Source organism: Haemaphysalis longicornis, unplaced genomic scaffold, assembly GCF_048455015.1.
Source record: "Haemaphysalis longicornis isolate Haplotype H1 unplaced genomic scaffold, Haemaphysalis longicornis Haplotype H1 scaffold_8, whole genome shotgun sequence".
NCBI classification, from domain to species: Eukaryota; Metazoa; Arthropoda; class Arachnida; order Ixodida; family Ixodidae; genus Haemaphysalis; species Haemaphysalis longicornis.
The window spans coordinates 65,406,515-65,414,318 of NW_027526445.1; the positions used below are offsets into that span (position 1 = coordinate 65,406,515).

General features: G+C 41.0%; 1 non-coding gene across 1 annotated transcript; it reads right to left on the reverse strand.

Annotated features, from left to right (window-relative positions):
- Window positions 1-1,475: 1,475 nt before the first annotated feature.
- Window positions 1,476-1,547, reverse strand: Trnat-ugu (transfer RNA threonine (anticodon UGU)). The gene has a single exon. It is a non-coding gene; the product is annotated as a tRNA-Thr (tRNA).
- Window positions 1,548-7,804: the final 6,257 nt, after the last annotated feature.

Here is a 7,804-nt window from a genome sequence, read left to right on the forward strand (position 1 = left end):
ATTGATTGTATCCTTTCGTTCGGTGTGTGGATACAATCTGCCAGAATATTGGTATTGGCTTTCAAAGACAATCTAAAACATTATGTATCTAGAAGCATGACCGGCCATTTTTTAATGGGCACTACATCTTGCAGCATTGCAATACACCCTGGAATCTCCCGGGACTTCTTCCTATGAACATTGTCACACATATGCAGAACAAAATGCCCAGATGCTGCGAGAATTACGGGGTGAACGAATTCCAAACTCTGCAATGATATACAGACAGATTGTACATGAATCCGTTTTCCTATTTATTTCCAGGCTCTTCGAAGGGATACGATTCTGATATAGCTCGCTGCGTTGTTGACTACAACAGAGGCCCATGCAGGAACCTGATTACACGTTTTTACTACGACTATGATCATCGAGAGTGCAAACCTTTTTTTTACGGCGGTTGCGGGGGAAACATGAATAATTTTGTTAATAAGCAAGACTGTGAAGAGAGCTGTAAAGGTACTTTCCAAACCACAATATTTTAAAATGGTTTTGACACCTCTCTAGGCTAACTTAGGAGAACGCCGACGGAAATGTATTTCACATAATATTGGAATGCGCTTTGCTACTTACCATATATTATTATTGTGAAATCCATATTCTTTACCTGGTGTGGTTGTACGAACAAGTACAGCTGAAAGCTGAAGTGCGAACAACAACGAAAAGCATTGTAATAGTAGGTAGAACCTAAAAAAATATGTTTCAGTTATGCCCTGCTTAAATACAGTAGTATCTATTTCTTGTGAATGCATCTCAACCCAAAGAATCAAAATAGGCATAGGTGTAATGAAGCGTCTAGGAATACAGTTGTTTTGGAACCATTGTCGCACATTTTTGCCCGAAAGAACAACCACGACCTTAATGTGCTCGGTTTATCTTTAAGGTATCTATACAAAATATGTTCCGGGGAAATGTACATATTTTTATCTAATTTTCTTCAAAACCGCAATGGCAGCTTCAGTACGATGACACATCTACCAGTGCCTTAGTCATATATATATGTATATAAATATATATATATATATATATATATATATATATATATATATATATATATATATATATATATATATATATGTAGCGAATCAGAATAGGAAATGAGGGGCTCGTTGAAAATAACACAGAAATAAGGGTTGGCAGTCGAGAAAACCTCGGAAAGCAAAGGGGAGGATGTGGTAGATCATTGAAACAGATTAAGAATTTGGAAACAAAGAAAGAAAGTGAAGAAAAAATGCCCGCCAGGTGGGATCCGAACCCACGACCTCCAGAATACCGGTCTGGTGCGATATATATATATATATATATATACAGAAAGATAGGTCAGCAGTCTACGACGCCAAAGGAGGCATAGGGTTGTGGTTAGGCTATTTTCTTTTTTACTACGGTTAATGAAGTGAACATTTTTTTTTAAATATACAGCAGAAAGAAAGAAAAACACGCGCCCAGAGTGGGGACCGAACCCACGCCTTTCGATTACATGTCGAATGCCTTACCAATTCGGCTATCTGGGCGACTGTGTTCCCCTTCACTTTCTGGGCTATTTATATTTACGAGGAGTGCATCTGACACTTGAGGGTGGTAGCCAGCGCCACTCTGACTACACGGGGAGAAGGGGGACCTTCTTTTCAACCCCCGGTGTTGAAAAGAAGAAACTTAACAAATCCCCTGATTGTTTTTGTGTCCCGTTTTTTTACGTTTGCATGAAAACAGTGCAGTTTTATATTTCAGCAAGGTGCTAATTAAGGTACATTTACGCCAATATTGCGGAGTTAAACTTACTTTTATGTCTATAATATATATATATATATATATATATATATATATGGAGAGTAGTAGAACTTTGAAGATGGTAGAGAACACAAGAGAAGAAAAACTTCGAACAAGGTAAAAGCACGATTGTGGCCTACGTTTCAGCAAAGAGAACTTTCTTTCCTCAGGCCCCGAGGAAAGCAAGTTCTCTTTGCTGAAACGTAGGCCACAATCGTGCTTTTACCTTGTTCGAAGTTTTTCTTCTCTTGTGTTCTCTACCATCTTCAAAGTTCTACTACTCCCTGGATTTCGTGTACGAAGATGACGGAGCAAGGTAAGCCCCCTCTCCTCTCCCTGGCACACATAGCTCTCATCGGTGATAGCCACTTTAAGTACATTCACGACCACTTCCCTTCCGGACAACATTCACCATACATCAGCTTTCAAAGCGGCGCCACAACCCATGACATCAGAAAACTGATTGACGCCGCTCCACGCAACATCACTCACTTCGTTCTGCACTTTGGCACTAACGACTTAAAGAACGACACCGCAGAAAGCACCATCGAGGCCATGAAAACTCTTGTTCACGATGTTCAGACCAACAGGCCCAAAGCAAAGATAACCCTGACAACAGTACTTCCCAGGATCGAAAACAAACACAAGCCAGACATACCCCAGACACACAGACTTCTAGCTCACTCACAAAGGGCAGCTAAGCTTAACGACTTCCTCATGTACCTTGGACACAACACAGGAAACGTTGACATCATCCACCACGCAAAAATTCACCATGACCCCCTAGGACACCTGGCCAAGGACGGACTACACCCTAACTTTCGAGGCGTCCGACTGATTTCCGAAAACATCAAGCACAGGCTGAGGAACACATTTAAGGTGACTCCCTGAGGAAAGCAAGTTCTCTTTGCTGAAACGTAGGCCACAATCGTGCTTTTACCTTGTTCGAAGTTTTTCTTCTCTTGTATATATATATATATATATATATATATATATATATATATATATATATATATATATATATACGAGATTAATGCTCTAATGTAGGGTGATTTCAGAAAATATGTTCAAACAAAGGCTGTGTTGAATTTCGTTACATTATACCCGATTATACTTGTGCCCGAAATTACCAATACTTTATTTGTAAACTGTTTGTCTGACTAAAAAAATTGCAACCCGCTGAGGTGGACCAAAGCCACTAGCGGCCCGAAAGCACTGAGGATTTTTAGCGACGTGCATCTACCAATATATCCACGATAGCCAATTTATAATTGGTAGGTTTAATTTATGCCCCGTGCAACTTTTCTTGGAAAAATGTCCTTCTCAAAATAATAAAAATGTTTTTAAGGAAAATCCAAAACTTACCGGAAAAACCAAGGTAAGAAAAAAAACTACATTTCGGGAAAAGTGGTTAGGTTACAACATTACAATGTTGTTCGAGTCATTTTTGATGGAATGATGGCGGTTCGTGTGGCTGCTGCAGATCGACGGGAGGATTGGCTTGGTTGGCCATGGTGCTGGTTGCGACGTATTTCTTCTTCGCTTTCTCTGGTAGTAGACCGACCTCGGGTGGTAAATCTTGCAGGTGGAGGCTGGCCCTTGTTGGACTAGCTTGGCGGCTTCCAGAGGTTGTAGTGAGCATGAAGGGTGCGTACCCCGCTCCTCCACCAGATGTCACGAAGCCAAGGACGACGCAGTTGTTTGGAAAAGAAACAAGTTTATTGAATCGAACTTGTGCTCCCTTAACAACTCAAAAGAATACAGAGGCGGCGAAGCAGCGGTCAACAAACTGACGTACGTGCGTCGGCGAGCGTCGCAGATTCGAATGCCGCGGTGTATGCTGTGGAGGCTGTAATCTTTCGGCGCTAGAATTTCTGGAACCGTCGATTCACATCGAGAACAATGTAGATCACCGAAGATTATTCTGTGCCAGTTGGGTTAGGGTGAAACACTCTGGTTATCTGAATGAGATAGCCCGTGAGGCATAAAAATAAAGAATGGAACACGCGCTTCGCATGGTACACTGATAACCGAGCCGGGCGTGGCCCGGAATTAAAAACAAACAATAAATAAACGAACCCGTACTTGGTTCGCGGAAATATTCCTGATGATAATGCAAATATATACACACGCCCACCTATGGAGAAAATGTCCGAATGTCCAGAACCGCCTTTCATATTAGCGTGCAAACTTTCTGTTTTTCAGTTTTTTATATCATCTTATTTATATCAAATTCGGTGTGCTCTTTTGAAAAAGTAAGAAGCAGACGCCTGGAAATTCAATGTTATAAATAACGTTTTTTTCGTAATTCATAACTTTTCCTATACGTTTTTGCTCAGTGATGAAGAAAATTGCGCTCTGAGCACTATAGACATATACAGCAGAAAATTAATATTCTTGCCAGCAAAAAAACTCGTTGAGGAAATGTACGGCAAACGTACATTAAAACGTACCAATTGACCCTTGTGAATGGTTTCTCAGGTAGACGCCGCTAAAATGAACCAATGCACCCGGACAGGTGACAGCAGGTTCCCGTTGTCGCCTTCAATTTTTTTAAGGCTATAGTCGTTCTTGGGATACTTCAACCCTAAAAATTTTGTGTGTCTGTCTGCCTGTCTGTCTGTCGGTCTGTCTGTCTGTCTGTCTGTCTGTGACTGCATGCAGCCGCCAGGCCAAAGTGATACGAAGTCTGTGCAACAGTCGTATATAATCACAGCCAAATCGTAACCTCTAAGTCCAGTTTATATGTTCATACTTTTCAACATGGCTGAACAAGGAGACAATATTAAGCAAATATAATACAGAAAATTATTACAGAAGTGATATTTACAGTGTTCTATATACCATATTACGGCTTTTTTCCCGGCTCCCTTTGCGCGAAAGTGCTTTGTTTGTTGTTTTTTTGAGCAAGAATAAAAATCAAATCAAAAAATAAAAAATCATATATATATCGATGCTTGACTTTCACGAAATAAAGTACTACATTCACTTCAGAAAAAAAAATCACACTGTCAATTGCTGTCGCCCGCGCCACTCTAGCTTCTGGCGGCGTTTTAAGAATCCAAGCGGCAACAGTTACAAAAGGTTCCGCTAGATAGGTTCCACATTGTGTTTGGAACGCACGAGGAGTAGGTAGGCGCGCTTCTTCAAAAGAAGATGTACGGCGCCTGGCTTCACAGTCTTTTCCGCCTTACGGCAGCGTTGGCATTGACGAACCCGGGCTGAAGCAGTGGAACGCGGTAAATTCAAAGGAACTTGAGCAAACCTTTGCCATGTTTACCTTGGGAGAAGCGCGATGCAAGAGGAACAACATAAGAGGTGAGCGGGAAGTCAAGGGAGGCATTTACTTGGCAAATGTAGACAAAGACTATCGTCTTTTCTCAATATTTTCAACGAAAAGTCGAGATACGCGGTCAATTGTTTTGATATTTACACACAACTGTTTCCATGAGAAATATCTGTAAATGTGGAGATTACAAAAAACAGAGAATGAAATAAAAAAGAAATAAATGAAAGCAATTTACCAAGCACCATTTTTTTGTTTTTTCTATCTAACCCTGTTTTATAATTTAATATTTTATATTTTGCTTGATAGCGTCCACACAACCCCCCCTGTGCCAGCATATTTCGAAAAAGTATTGTTTTAAGTGGAAAAAAATCCTTATGTGATAGTTTATTGTTGTGATGCATAATGACAGGCACTCTTAGTGGCATGTATCATTGAAGTGAAGAAGAAATTCCTAAAAATTACGGCATAATTTTTGGTTGCAGCAAGTTGTCATTCGAACCGAACAGGTTGTTTCTGTTACAGTTGCAGCTGCAGTACCGGTTCCCTGCTTTTTTTTACTTATGCAGCAACTGTGATTTCACTATTTTGTTTCAATTTTCTCAGAACCTTTTATTATTATTACATCTGGTCGTTTCATCTTAAGCGACGTCTGTCTGCCTTTATTGCTTATTGAAAAAGTTTGAACTGATGTCGCATTTGAAGTCCCCAGTTGGAAATTCTCGAGACGCTCTATAATAAAACCGGTTATAAAATTGATATCCTACGATCAAGTGAAGGCGTTTACGATGACCTTAAACGACACCGTTTTTTTTTTTGCTATCAATTTCACTAGTTGAAACAATTTCCATTAGTACGAGTAGTACAGCTTTTGTTTGTGTATTGCTTGTCATTGCATTACGGTAATGTAGTGTCGAATGTGGTGACATTTCGATTCTAGGCAGGCGAAAAAGGTACAAATGGCTTCCCTCCATTGATCATTGAATATACACAAGGTTTTTTGTCTCAGTTTATTGATCATTGCTTTAAATTTGCAGTCCTCCCACACTTTTTCAAATCAATAGTAGTTTATCAACGCTATCAAACTTCTAATCTCTGCGTTTTTTCTTTCAAATTTGGCGCTTCCAGCGGGTGGTCTGAGAGCTGTCTATCTACTGAGTAAGGAGGCACCTACATCATCTCTACGTTCGTTTTATCGCGCATCTACATTTGTTTGAAAGGACCCCATGTGTTCTGTGACAGGCGAACTAATGTGACGGCAGTGCACCCACATCATAACGCAAGCACACTGCGGAAAGTTGCAGTTCCACCGGTTTGCACGAGCTTATAGTCGAATTTTGAGATATTACCAGCGCAAACACTGAGGAAAACTTTTTATTTATAGGATTTTGGCATAGATTTTGAAACGGCATAACGCATGCCAAAAACGTCATCCCCAATTTCAACACAAGCCCGAAAAGGTTTCGGAACTGTTATTTTTTCTACGAATAAAAAAAAGACCCTAGCAGAAAACAGCTGTTTTTTGCGACGCATGTGCAGTCAACCGATGTGTCCCATGATCGATGAAAGAGAAAAAAAAAACCTTTTTATTGAGTTTTATGTGAACCAGGGGGCGGTTGTGGCTCTGGCTTGTGCCGGGAGGCTACGTCGGCAGCTCTCGTGCCCATCGAGTGCCTCCACCACCTACTCATCCCAGGAACTTTTGGGGAAATAAATCATTAGGGCACCCCCAGAAAACCAAGGGAAAAGTGCCGAGGGCGCCGCATGCAAAGTTCCCTGGAAAGGGGTTTAACTAATAGTGGATTCGATGGAGATAGCGGGATTGGGGAACGTGAACGTTGCAGGGAGACGCCACCTCTGTTCGTTAGAATTAGTAAGGTTAAAGTGGTCCCGGGATACCTACGGTGGCAGAGGCGGTAATTTATTACGGCCCTGATTGTTATCATAATTATTTGTGCGTAATTTCTTTATTTATTAAACTTTACATTCCCATTGAGGAGCATTGAGTAAGGGGAGTTACATTTTTGTAAGAACAAAAAATAGTGGGGAAAAAGAAGGAAAACCATGTACACAATATAAAGTTGGGGTAATCAGCTTACAGACGTAAATTAAACTCGTCATGCACGTTTCTAATAAACAATTAATACAAACGCACAAGGTTTTTGTGGAGTCTAAAAAATCAGAAAACATTCAAATACAAGGGAAAACATCCATGAACAGTAACAATATTATTCTTGCAATTATTCTTTACAAAATTACTAAGAAAAATGTCGGTGCAGATTTTCGGTGCAGTTAGCTTGACTTAGTGCGGATGCTAGAAATCTGTCTGGCAGATCTGTCCCTGTGATAGGGTCCGAGGCTTGCAAAGGGCATATTGTGATACCTCGAGCCGTATTGTGGGCAGCCTCGTTACCAGCAAGGCTAGCGTGCGCCGGCGTCCGGACAATTTCCACCAGGAAGTCGGGTGAGTGGCGTGCGAGAGTTTTAGATGTCTTTGGCGAAACATGGCCGGTTGCAAAATTTTGAACTGCCACTTTGGAATCGAAGAATATTAGTGAGGGGTTGGCCCTTTGGTAGAGGGCTAAAGCTATCCCGTGTCTTCCGCCGTGGTGGGATGGGGCTACTAAGGTTACAAGTTGAGAAGTATATTATCAGGGTAGTTAGGGCCATTATAACTGAAATTCCTAACGCGGCGCGGTGCCTGCATTGCGCAGT